General features: G+C 37.1%; 1 protein-coding gene across 16 annotated transcripts in view; it reads right to left on the bottom strand.

Annotated features, from left to right (window-relative positions):
- Positions 1–13900, bottom strand: part of SIPA1L1 (signal induced proliferation associated 1 like 1) — a 317068-nt gene that overhangs the window by 167548 nt on the left and 135620 nt on the right. For 15 of the 16 annotated variants that reach the window (XM_016118662.2, XM_016118665.2, XM_016118659.2 and 12 more), the window contains one exon: positions 3701–3763. The exons of the other annotated variant lie outside the window; for it this stretch is intronic. The gene's annotated coding sequence lies outside the window, so the exon portion shown is untranslated. The remainder of the gene's footprint in view (positions 1–3700; positions 3764–13900) is intronic. 16 annotated transcript variants of the gene reach the window in all.

The following is a 13900-nucleotide window of genomic DNA, read 5'->3' as shown; positions in this document are numbered from 1 at the left end:
CCTCCCTTCCTAATTCCCTCAATCGGGATGGAGAGTAGAAAACATTTAACAGCATTCCAGATAATTTGTGCCAATTTAGATGATTCATGTATTGCTTTCCCAGACTAAATGGTCTACGGCCAGTGCTTTCAAGTCAACAAGGGTGCGGAGAGCAGGACCTAATTACAGATCTGAGTCACTGTCTACGAGCTCCCTCAGCCCAGTGGGCCATCCCCCACAGAGGCACCATTTCATTTGAGGTATAAAAACAAGCCAAGTCTACAAATCCTTTTATATAAAAAATAAATGAGAAGACACCATTCCACAAGAAACAAAAATATCAGTTCAATGAACTGATTTTTCAGAAAAAAATTTTCAATAGGATTTTCCTCTTTAAAAGCACCTATAACACTAAAGTTTTTAAAACAAGAAAATGGATATAAAACACATTACAGGATGACAGCTGAACTTTCTTGAAATTTCTTGTGTCTGTATCTGGCCGGATGTACAAAATGGCATACTCTCTGGAATGCTGTTTGTCTCCCAATGAGAGAGATTTTGTAGCTCTTTCCAAGGGTCCTTACTGATGGGGTGTTTTCACTTGGTAGCTATAATCTTATAACGTTGGCAACATTTTAATTTAAGATCCTTGGTCCACAATGAGGAGGAAAAAACCTAGTTCCATTTAAATAAAATTAAAAGAATCCATTCTCTTAACGACAACCAAAGAAAATGCGTGAACGAGGCACAAAAACCTAAATTTGATTTCAACAAAAGATATTATTGTTTTCCTTCCTGTAACATGGATACAATATATATGAATTAAAGGGGAAAATGTCTTTTGAGTTTACTGTTTGTTCACATGTTAAAGATGTAAACAAAGATAACACCTTGAAAAAAATCTTTTTTGATTGTCATAAATCTTTCTCTGACACTTTATAAATAATTATATTCCCCATTGAAGAAATTATTAATCTCTGAATAGAAATGACTATTTGGTTCCCAGTTCCAACAACATGCCAAACAAGCACAAGGGGTAATAGGAATTCTCCAAGAACAAAAGAATGAGTTTTTTGAATGCAGACGTTAAATGCCCTAAGATGCATTTCAGACAAGAATAATAAAAAATGATCTCCAAGGCTCACATTGGAGCACAAAAGGAAATAACAACACAGCAAAGATTTCTGAGATTCACCAGCGACTGAGATACTAAGAGAGGGGCAGAGTTTGCCATCTGAAAATATGCCTTTTGGGATATCGATCATTTTAAGCTGGTTATTTTTAAGAAGCAAAAGACACAGAAAGAAACTTTGACTTCTCCACTAACTGCCTAAAAGAGTTTAGATAGAGGACCTGCTTCAGGAAGAAAAATATCATCGCAGAGAACTGTAGTTTAATGTGAATTAGTGTGTGATTGACAGAGAGGAAACTAGCAAGACCTTTTTCATCCCAGTTTTCTCTGTGTCCAGTTGTTAAAGATGGCCCAGCGAACACTTACCAAATACTTATTTTCTATCTCAATGTGAACTGCCTTCCTGACCTCTGAAGTCACAACCCACCGCCAACACGCTCCTTGGCTCAACACAGCATATAAACCCTAACTGCCTGGTGTGTCCTCAGGTTTCACGTCTGTGTGGAACTCCCATATGTGCAAACATAATAAATTTGGTCGTTTTCTTCTGTTAATCTGCCTCGTGTTAATATATTAGTCCACACAGAAGAATTTAGAAGGACAGAAGTAAAATTACTCGCCCCGCCCACAGTACTATGTTTCCAGGTACCACATTTCACAGTCTATTCACAGGACTGGATGCTTTTACAACTGCTGCTACCAGTACAAAGAACAAACTGACAAGTGACAATTTTAGAAAGCGCAGAAGTAAATGTTGTAGATGTGACGATTAATTGTCAGAGTGTGGAAAAATGCATAGATTTACCTAAGTTTGCCAAAAGCATACATACTGACCACAGGATGAACAGAGTTATTTAAATGAAAAAGTAACCAACGCATTCTAAAGAGCCCATTGATGGCATAGTTGATCTAAAAGTGTTTTTGCATGTGCCAAAGCTGCACGGGAGTGCAGAATCAAGTACAAAAAAGCGAACTCAGCAGCAGACCAAGCACCAGACTCCAGAAGATAAGATAAAAGGCTGTCGGCATGTTGATTAAACTCATCAACCATTTAAAATCTAACACATTTACTATAGATCACTAGGATGCCTAGAAATCAATCTTTGGACAAGTATCTGAGAACAAATCCATAGCCTCTTTCCATGACCCTGAATTTATTCTAAATGCCTTTGAGATTTTAAACAAATACATATAGTATCTACATTTCCCTAAAGTAAAAAAGCATGCAAAAATCATACTACACATGTGTGGTAAAAGGACAAACAAATGCACAAGGAGAATAAAGAGCAAAACCCCGACAGTGGTTTCTCAGAGGCAGAGAAAGCCACTGCGGTTAGTGGGCCTTACCCTGGGTTGGTAAACATTCGATTTCTCTAGTGTGTTATGAGAGGGTGCATACAGATATTCGTTACATTATTCCTTATATAGTTACCGTATTTAGAGTATTCATACTAATTTTTGAAAAGGAATTAGAAGTTTTGGTAGAGACTGTTCTAAGAACAGGTCCACATTGCCAAACACACCTATACAAGGGGACAGTTTTCAGGCCAGTTCTCCAAGAACATTTCCAGCATTCCCAGCCCAAGTGGGCTGAGTAAAAGGCAAAACCTTCGGGCAGAGGATGAGGGAGGATCCGAAAGCAATATATTTTGTTCTTCGGTCTTCACTAAATCACTACCTGTTAACTATTAAGAGTGAAGAGGGTGCCAGTCAACACTAACACACCCTGCCAGTTTAATTTAACGTTATTATTTTGCCTTGCTTTGCAATTACTCCCACATCCCCTAGGGAGAAACTAATGGATTACTAAAAATAAAATGGAGATTAAGTGAATCACTTGGGATGTTTTGGCTCCCAACACAAATTGGCTTAAACAAAAAGAAAATGTATTGGCTCGAAAGCTGAGACTTCTGCAGGAGAGACAGGCTTCAGGGCTGGCTTCTCTGTCCTCCGCTCTGTGTGGCTTCTTGCTCAAGCTGCACACCAGACCTCACACTGGCACGAAACAACATCCAGAAGAACAACAAGAGAGGCAGGCTCTTCCTGTAGCCCTGTTTATTAGAAGACTTCTGCCAGAAGCTCCTGGCAAATCTATCCTGGAGTCTCATAGGCTAGAAGAAAATTACTGGACCACGCGTGAAATCATCCCTCTGGCCAGGTAATGCCTAGCATTAGCAGGATGCTTTGTCCGTGATGAGTCAAATGTGAACAAAGCAGGGATGAGAATGCCCCTGACCAGGGCCCACCCTGTAGCTACGGTTAGTTCCTCAACTCCATAACATAGGGATCAACTGAATGCACAATATGGCTCCAAACCTAATACCCATTCTGCTGGTATTTACAGAAATAACCTGAGCAAGACTGTCTGTCAGAGGAAGAAACTAATCATTATAATCATGTATTTCTATAGAAAGCTATAGATTCAAAAAGCAGATGATCAAATGAACTGATCCCTTTGAGGGATCAAAATTTTAAAAACTTTGTTTTTATATAAACTTTGTTCTACCGCTCCAATCAGAAATCTAAAGACAGAAAGTCAACACATTTTAAAGCAAGTAGGTCATAGGAAGGTCATGCTGTAGTACTTACTATATTCTCGTGCCATGGCTTCAGAAATTCAGACAATTAGCATCCACAGTAATAATGTGTAACCTAGAAAAAAGTTTAAAAAAATAGAAAATAGTTGAAAAAATAGAAAAATAGCTAAGTACACAAGAAATTTCACTGAAATAAAAGTTGCAAAAGTTTTATTTCTTTTCTGAAAGAGGGAAACCAGCCTTTTTAAAAGTAAGCGGCTGCACTTAAACTAGACATTGGAGACATCTATAATGTTATAGTATCTCTAAATACTTTCAAGTTCAAATTGTCTGTGTCTAGATCACCAAAAGGAGTAAAACAAACAAAATACATCTTAATTAAGTAATACTGTCCTCGGACACTATTTATAAAACTGAAACAGTAACAGAATTATTAAATGTAGCTCAAAAATCATGTAGTCTACCCTTTACAACGGATATCTACTCTATTCAATTTGATGTATCGTCAAATTAGATAAATCAGGTTCAATTTCTAAACTCAGAGATCTGAGGAAATAGTTCTCAAAAAATATATATATACATATCTGATTAAATATTTGATACTGCATTTTAATAAAACCTTTGAATATTCAGCAGACCATGGAATGCTAAAGAAATACTTATAGAATTGGGGACTCTAAGACACTGGAATGGCTTTTAATACTGAAAAGTTAAAGAGTGTTGTCTCTACTCAGACCCCAGAACAAACAACAATATGGCAAATCACACTCTTTAACTAAGAAGGACTTAAATCCGTGATACCCAGGGATGGTGTGCCTTGACGAGGCTGGGGATAGCTACTGTCCCCGTATCTACAAACACCACGTCTCATTTCACTTTCCTCAGTGAAGATTCAACAATGTTGCTGGCAATTAGTTTGTAGGGGAGGCAAAAAACTTCTCCTCTACCCTCTCAGGTTTAGTTCTTGGAGGCCTGAAAATTAAACTGGCAAAGATAAAACAGAAAAAAAGGGTGTATGTTTCTTTATTGGTGTTAGTCTTTTGACATGCTTGGGGATGTCACAGAAAAGAAGTGAAAACCCAAAAAGGCAGTTAGACGCAGGGGCTTATATACCATTTTAATAAAGGGCAATAAATAGTGAAGTGACTAAACAAAGGAAAAAGGGATTTGGGCTCCAAAGGATGATAAATGGGAGAAGATGACAAGGAAACATGATAAAGACTGTACAACTTGTTCCATCGTCTCTGGTGGTAAGAATTGTTCTCTTCCTATCAAGGGAGACGGGTGCCCCTTTACAAAGGGAACTCATGCAGACAGCTTTTCCTATGACTGCTATTTCTCAATTTCCTTCAGCTCAAAATAATCCTTATGCTAAAGTGGCCTCTTCTGGGGGTGGCATACCTTGATCCCCGTCAAGATTATAAAAATAAAAACACCATGAAAATAATAAAAGTACAAGTTTCAGAATGGAAGAAGATATTTGCAATACATGTATCATTCGGAATAAAGCATATCAAAAAGTGCTCAACCTCATTCATTACCATGGGAATACAAATTAAACCCACAGTGAGATAAGGTTACTTACTGATCAACATGGCTAAAAGTAAAAATCTGACACCACCAGGTCTTAGGGCGTGGAGTACTTCAGCTCTCATACACCGCTGGTGGGAGTATTAACTGGAAAAGTGTTCGGCAATATCTAACGAAACAGAGCGTGAACATACACTGTGGTCCAGGAATTCTACGCCTGGGAAATGCCTACCAGGAACGCACATACAGATACACAGGTCTCAAAGACACATACAACAATTGTCAAAGAAGCATTCATTGTAATAGCCAAACTCGGTAACGAATAAACTGTGGAGTAGCCACATGATGGAATACTATACAGCAGAGGTCAGTCAGCTTTTTCTGTAAAGGGCCAGGTAGTAAATATTTTTGGCTTTGCAGGCCAGATGGTCTCTGTGCCCTTTTGCAACCAGTCAACTCTGCCACAGACAATATGTAAATGAGTGGGTGCGGCTGTGTTCCAATAAAACCTTATATACAAAAACAGGCAGCCAGCCCACAGGCTGCAGTTTGCCTGCTATACAGTAATGAATATAAATGAGCCATAACTAATGCAAGAGTACATACAAGTCTCGCAAACATAATGTTGAGACAAAGAAGCCAGATACAGGAGAGAACATACGGTATGATTCCATTTCATAAAGTTTGAAAACAGATAAACTCCATAAGTCAGGATAGTAGTAACCTTTTGAGTGTAAGGGGTAGGAGAGACCGGGAGGGGGTGCAAGGGGGAATCTTGGTGACTAGTAATATTGGATATTCCCTGGTTTGAACGGTGGTTTCGTGATTACGTTCAATTTGAAAAATTCATCAAAGTGTTTACTTATGATTCACTTACCTTTTTATAAGGGTTACATTTGAATAAAAAAGTAAAAAAATTAATAAAGCATTTAATTAATAAAAGCATTCATTTATTTAATTAATAAATAAAAATTAATAAAGACTATAAGTGGGTGCTTTCTCATAGCTCACTCTCCCTGGACATCAAACACTCTGATGCACCAGCAAGCCTTGTGTTCTCACAAAGCACCGTCTTGAAGCCTCCCTTTATTTAGTATGATATCTGTATTGCAACTGAACCTCTGTTCTGAGTCCCAGGCAGGAATCTGGAGAATGAGCTATGATTAGATGGAAAACACAGGAGTGTCAGGAGGAGAATGCAATACAGAGGGAGAGAGGAAAGTAACAGATGGTGGATGAAGAGGCTGGTGGAAATAAGCCCCTACATTTTCACATAATCTGCTGAATAATCTATACAGAATGAAAGTAACATAAGCGGCTTAGAAACACAATTTGGAAGGTCACTGAACTTGCCTTTTGGACAAAAATAATGACATTTTAAAAGCTGACTAGGGTTCTTAAAAGACTATTGAAGGAATTTGTTTCCAGTATAACAATTTCTTCCAATCTAACAGATTAAGAGGACAGGAAATTTCGGCTTTTCAAATAAGGAAGCAAACCCGACAGATAAAATAATCTTGACTTTCTAGGCGTGCGTATTTTAAACCATTCTATACCTCGATGTCATCTTGTCCTTCTATACTGTGTATAAAAATTAATTAGATATTGTAATTTCCCAGGGATCACAGAAGTCATTAAATTACCAGAGTTGTGACCAGAATATATCAGGAGAGGCAGAGAATACAAAAATGCCAGGGACAACAAGATCCAGGGGCATCACATTATAAGAATTCACATTCTCTTACTATGAGCTTATATCATGAATAATTAAAAAAAAAAAAAAAGTAAGTGAAGAGAATAGAATCCATTCGCTCTTCTACATTTACCGCATAACTGATATGTACAAGAAACTGAATCCGATGCTTGAAATGCAAAAATAAATCTTCTGCCTTTAAGGAGCTCACAGTTTTAATACAGCTGGCACACCTATGCATCAATAATTTAAATTAAATGTCATAAAAGTTACACAACATTCACAAGGACTGTGCAGCAAAGAATTAACAGGAGAATTATTAAATGTAGGAGAAGTGAAATGCACGTGGAGCGGAGAGGATAAGGAAAGGAAGTCATAGTGGGTAAGAGCTGAAACAGGTTTTGAATAAATAAAAATGGGTAAAGTAAGAGGAAACAGAACATCATTCCAGGCAGAGAGACAGAATGTGCAAAGGCACAGAGGCACGAATATAGCAGTCATGTCTGAGGAATAATAAAGAAATCAGAACATGGTGTACATGGACAAGCTAAGACTGAGATGATGGGTGAGACTTGTCAATTACACTGTTTGAATTTTCTCTTACAGGCATTATGGAGCCATTGGGGTAGGAACTGATGAATGAGAACGGAACACAAGGAACAGAGAGGGAGTGACAGCTCTCCAAATACATCTTCTTGTGTAGTTTTGATACTTATAGCCATGGGAATGTGTCACAAAATTTAAAAAGTAAATAGTTGAAATCAACCAGTATATGGTGTTAACTCAAAATGAAACACAATCAGTAACAAATGAACTGTGTTATAAACGTACAACACAAGCACACTTAAGGGAACACAGGAGAAAAGAACTAATCTAACCACATTGGAAACCAGTATCTCAACTCTGAGGTTAGAGACGAAACAAAGAGAAAAGGCTAGAATGAACTCTATGGTGCTGGACTTGAATCAGAGATATCAAGGTTTTTACTACATATTTCTACAGATGACAGATAGTTATACAGAGGTGCAGGTATGTGTATACATACATATTTCCTAGCTCTATCCTGTAAAAGAACCTGGGGGTAATAACATCCCAGTAGCAACAAATACAACCAGCACCCAGATATTTATTTCTAAACACGATCTTGTAATAAAAAGAACAAGGACAACTTGGAGAAATGTCTAGCTCAAAGCTGGAGCAGGGAAAGTATCAGATGAACCTGGCACATCTTCTGGTAGAGAAAGTAAGGAAGTGCTCAGAAAAGATGAGGACTTATCAAAGGACACCGGAAGCAACTGGAAGGGGCCAAATCTGAGACAACTGGAGCAATAATATAATTACATTACTAGATTAGAACCCCTAGGATAAAACAAATATCCATAAGTCTATACTGATAAAAGTATATTTTATGGCTCAGAATATGCTAACAACTCAAAAAGGAAAAATAAAATAAATACACTTTATTTTAAAATAAAGAAGTTCTGTTCACTAAAAGAGGTCATTAAAAACACACACACAAATCATAAAACATATAACCAACAAAATATAAGTACCTAGAACATATCTCTTATAAATTTATATGAATGACAACCCAAGAAAAAAATGGACAAAAGTTACAAAAAGAAAAGGAAATTCAGAAGGTCCTTAAATACAAGAATGATGCTTTAGTAATGATAAACATATAAATAAAAAGCACCTTCACACACCTACCACCTTGGCTAAGCTTAAAAAGTCAGACGATGTCAAGTGGTCAAGTGTGCGGCAAAGATGTGGAGCAACACACAGGTCAGACTCTGGCTGGGGCTGTATGCTGGTACCCTCCCTTTGAAAACCATCAAGCATGGGCACACCTTACTAGGCAGAAATTCCACTCCTAAGTTTATGGTCACCAGATCTGTCACCCCGAGCCGAATACAATTGTTCATAGCCATAGAAAATTGCAAACAACCCAAAATCCAACAGGAGAATAGAAAAACAAAATGCGGAAAATCAGTTATAAACAAAAATCTTTTAAAATTAGGCTACATGATCACTGAAGGTAGATTCAATACCAATTAATAGTTATTAAAAAGTTTCCCACAGGTTTGTGCTTCCTATTACGGATGTTTCCAGGACACAGACAATGAAGTCCTCCAAGAGAATAATGACACGATTCCTTGTAGCTTTGAACACAATATTGAGCACCAAACACCAGGTAAAACAAAACAAACTGTGGATCTCGCTAGTTATTTAAAGAAGATAAGACTTAAATTCCCAAAGTATAATTAAAACACTTGACAAGGCATCACCCACATTATGGCTTTTCAAAAGAAAAAAAAAGTATTTCAAGAAAAGATCCAAAAAATCTGTTATTTTGTTAGTTGGCTACCACAACAGATGAGATTGTTTCTCTTAGATTCATACCAATTAGATTATGGATTCATTTAAAAAAATATATTAGAAGTGTTAACTTTCTCCCCCCAAAAAAACTAAAAAACTTTTCGAATCAATATAATTATATTAAAAATAAAACAATATACTCTCCTGAGCAGAACTGCTCGGAGTCGTATCCATGACCCTCTGGCAGCGATCAGTACTGTGTCACCATTTGCTGAGCTGAATTGGCCACGGTCACGGTAAAGCGCTCTCAGGAGCCTGCTAACCATTCCCAAAGTGAAAGGTTCTTCACACCACATGAGGTAACAAATTTTAGCAACTGGGAAAATCATAAGCTATGTATTTAAATTTAACATTAAAGATACAATCTCTTTTCCTGATTTTAAATGTTATAAAATAGTGTTCAGAATTTAGAATATTATGGTCCATATTTTATATGAGTGGGAGTATGTACGGAAACTTTAAAACAGATGGTAAATTACACAGAGACATCAAGCGACAGTTCTAGCTGATTCAGCTCTAATTCATTTTGTTTGCTTTCTAACAGTACTATTTTAAAAAGAGCAATTTGGGAGTCCAAAGAACAGATTTCTATTTTAAGCAGAGGCAACAATCTTTACTCATGTAAGAAGCAATTATACAGGTTAACAGAAGAAATGAACTGCAATGGAATACACTAAAGATACGTGAGAGGGAACCATTAGTTTTTATTCTTAAGAGTATGTACAAAGTTTATCAGTCTAACAGTCACTGAATTTATTAAGCCACAATTTTACCATACGAATTCTCCATTCTTTCCTCCAGAGCACACTAAATAATGAGAAGGCAATGTTTGCTTTCCTCTCTACAGTAACAACTGTGCATTTGGCCTGAATTCTAAACAACCAGGTTCTTTATGAAATTTTTGAAATTCAGCCAATATACAGATCTTTTCACTAAAAATAAGCATGACGGAAACAGGCTAAATCATAACTATCATATATTTACTCAAAATGGGGAGAACAGCCTTCGAAGACAAGTTGGATAAACATGCACAGACCTCACCATCAGCATACATGCTCTTCTGTCATGAAAAAAGAATGGCTGTTAACGACTTGGAGCATGAATATTCAATTGAATGCTTGATCGCATAAGCACCTATGGCCTAAAATCTACTAATACAATATGTAACCAATCACATAATATCTTTCTACATTTGTTAAGGATATAGTAGGTGTGATGGGTAGTTTTGTATGTTAACTTGGCTAGGCTATAATACTCAGCTACTGAGCTATCTGCTTCCCTAATAGCATTTCCCATTCCAAAGCCAAAAAATCTTACGAGCAATGTCACAGATGTATCAAAAGTAAATGGCAAAATTTTATTTGAGATCTATACACAAGGAGAGGGGACTAAGGGAAATAGCATGAGCAGAAATAGAAAAGGTAAGATGTACAGAAAGAAAAGATTTCTGAGTCAAAACTGTTAATACTCCACGATTTTTCCTTTTTCCCGCTTCTTCTACCACAACTAATTTTAATAACAAATATAAAAATACTAATAAATTAACAGAAGTAAAGGCAATCCCAGTATAGATGACATCAGCAGACCACGGCAGTGAGAAATTCTGAGAAATAGAAAGCGTACAGATTGAAGACAAAACTCAACAGATCTGAAAGACCAGTAACTCCTTAGAAGAGGATGGGTATCCAAAACATACTTCCTAGCAGAATGTAGGAAAAACTCTAAACAGAGTCAGCAGGTTCTGGAGGAAGAAGCACGCCTTGGATGATGAATCAGGCAACTAAAGAACGTGACACCTACATCGGTCTTTCTCTCTGTGAGAAGTTATGGGTGGCACTACCCCCAGATTATAAACCATGAGAAACACCACAGTGATCCTTGGGACTAGAGAAGCTGACCAAAGTTCTGAGTAACTTGTAACTACAGTTTACTTATATTCAGAAAACAAGTAACCTACATACCTTATGGGAAACTCCACCCTACCCAATATGGACTGCCTACCTGTCAGGGCTCCTATAAATCAGAGCCCAGAGGCACTACCAGGTGAAGAGAATCTCTATAACAGTGAGTTCTACCTTTTGGTTCTATCATTTGCTACAAATAAATCTGTAATGAAAAAAATCAAAGAGGTTTAGGACACCCCAAAACATTTGGATTTGGCACACTATTTTGAATTAACTGCACTTAAAAAACAACAGGTGCATACAAGGCAGTGTGACCTCCCTTTCCTTCCAGAAAACAGGAGATAAAACTCCCACGTGAGAAATGTCCTCCCTGCACCTGGAGGAAAAGAACACTCTGCTCACCAGAGACCGGGAGTGGAGGCTGAGAAAAATCTGTACAAACAAACCCTTTAAAAATAACCCTATTATCTTCCTTCAGCCTCCCCATGTATTTTAGCTGTTTTTTCACAATGACCAGTCTTTGTTCAACCTAATATATAAATACTTAGGTTTTCTGTGTCTTCATTTTCCTGTGAAAACTCCCAAATACATGTGAAAAAAAAAATTACAGGCTTTTCTCCTGTAACCTATGTCAACTGACTTCTCAGACCCAGTCAGAGACCCTAAGAGGGTAGAGAAAAAGTTTTACCTCCCCTGCACATCAGTATCTATCCTAGGAAAAGCAACAACATGAAAAAAAAAGTATCAAATTCAAGAATGCCTAAGAAAAAATAATTAATATGGGAAAACAACAACGACAAAAGAATAATAAATTCTATTTCCCAAGAAAGTCAAGGAAATATGACATCCACCAAAAAGAAAAAATAATTATCTGGGGTTAAAACAAGATTACTGGGAAATAAAAGTAGGAAGAGTCGATGCACATCAGGTCATGGAGGTCTGCAGCTCGATTCTATGTCCCGGACGCCATCCCCAGGACACACACTGGGCTCTGCCCATCATCCTCCCTCCTGACCTCTTCCCTTCTTCTTAGAAGCATGTTCAAATCTTCTTTCATTCATAAAAAAAAGAGTTTTTTCCCTGACCTAGATCTTGCTCCAACATTAAAAAGTTAGGGTAAGAAGGTGTCAGTGAAGATTTGGAAGGTGTTAGCTTAACTAACTGGGTGGATGGTTCTCCCAGTAAATGAACAAAACAGAGAGAGAGAGAGAGAGAGAGAGAGAGAGAGAGAGAGAGAGAGAGAGAGAGAGAGAGAGAGAGAAACGGGAGACACAGGAATATTTGATGATAGCATACAAAATTTAAAGTGTCTTTACAGGATGAAGTTATAAACTAAGAGCTTGTAAATTAAAATTGGTCCATAGGCATATTTTCTTTGGCCCATGCAGTGTTTTACAAAAAATCCTGCCCTTCCTTTAAAGTTCAGTTATTTAATATGCAAGTCATGATTTACAGCTTTTCTTGAAAAGCTGGGAGCCCTGGTCACTTTGCGCCCATATTCCTGAACAGTAACAATGGCGGCAGCCACACAGCCTGCATGGGGCCTGCAGTCTTATGCTCTCCACTGTGCCCAATACTGTCTTCCTGACCCTGGAGCCTATGTCAGTGGCCACTCCACTTCCTCTCTTGTTTTTCTTAGTGTAGAAAAATATTTTTCCTTACCCTGCTTTTACTCATTCACATTGTTGGCCAGGCACTTGAGCTTGTGAATCTGCTGTGGAAGGACAGAGTCAAGAAAGGAATTAAAAAATACGGTAAGAGAAGTCAGGGCTCAAATTGTGGTTTAAAGGTGGGTTTGAAGTAGGTTAAAATGGAAGGAAGTTGAGCTTATGAAAAAGAATGTATAAAAGGAGACAGTAACTATGGATGGAACTTTAGGAAATACCTGTAATTCATGTCCGTAAAAGAAAGGTAACAGTAACACTAAGTGGAAGACAAGTTCAAGGAGTGAGAGGTTTGAGAAAGATTTCAAAATGAGTTAAATTGATGGTACACAGGTTACACTAAAAATCCATCCAGTTGTGAGACTAGTGCTGCAGAAAAAAATGAGTCCATTTTTATTAAAATCAAGTCTAAACTACCCATGAAACTGTACTACAAATCAACTGGTTACAGTCAATAGAGAAATATGTGTCTCTTAATTACTGTCAACATAAATGTCGACAAGCTCTTGAAGGCCATTTTTCATTGACTGGAATTATCACACGATATCTAAATTACTTAAGTTTCATCCTACATGTTAAAAGCATTTTCGAATAAAAAGCAAAGGTAGAAAAAAATAATAGGCACAATTCAGCAACAAAACTTCTTATAATTGTTGCATGTAAGAGAATCACTTATATGACCATAACAACAAAACTGGCCAGTTAACAAAAAAGTTTCCAGGGTTTTCTCCAAATTTCTATGTAACAAAGAAAGGGATCAATTTAATATTAAACATAATGGAAATGCTCAACCTCATTAACAATCAAGAAATATTAAAACAAAAGTGAAACAGTCATCATCTTAGAGCTATCAAAGTACTAAAGTAAGTTATATTTTGTATACTTACAACTATATTAAATTAGCAAAATAATTTTTGTACATTGATACTAAGAAGTCTCGATTACAACTGCTTGTGGTTTTATTAAACACCTTTAAAAGTAACGTTTAGCAAAATGCTCAAAACTCTTGTCATCAATGGCATGCCTAAAAGCAGACCTTACATAAATAATATGACAGAAGCAAATGGTTATAAGAATGAAAA

Source organism: Rousettus aegyptiacus, unplaced genomic scaffold (genome assembly GCF_014176215.1).
Source record: "Rousettus aegyptiacus isolate mRouAeg1 unplaced genomic scaffold, mRouAeg1.p scaffold_m13_p_3, whole genome shotgun sequence".
Lineage (NCBI taxonomy): Eukaryota > Metazoa > Chordata > Mammalia > Chiroptera > Pteropodidae > Rousettus > Rousettus aegyptiacus.
This window is presented reverse-complemented; position numbering and strand designations above follow the sequence as displayed.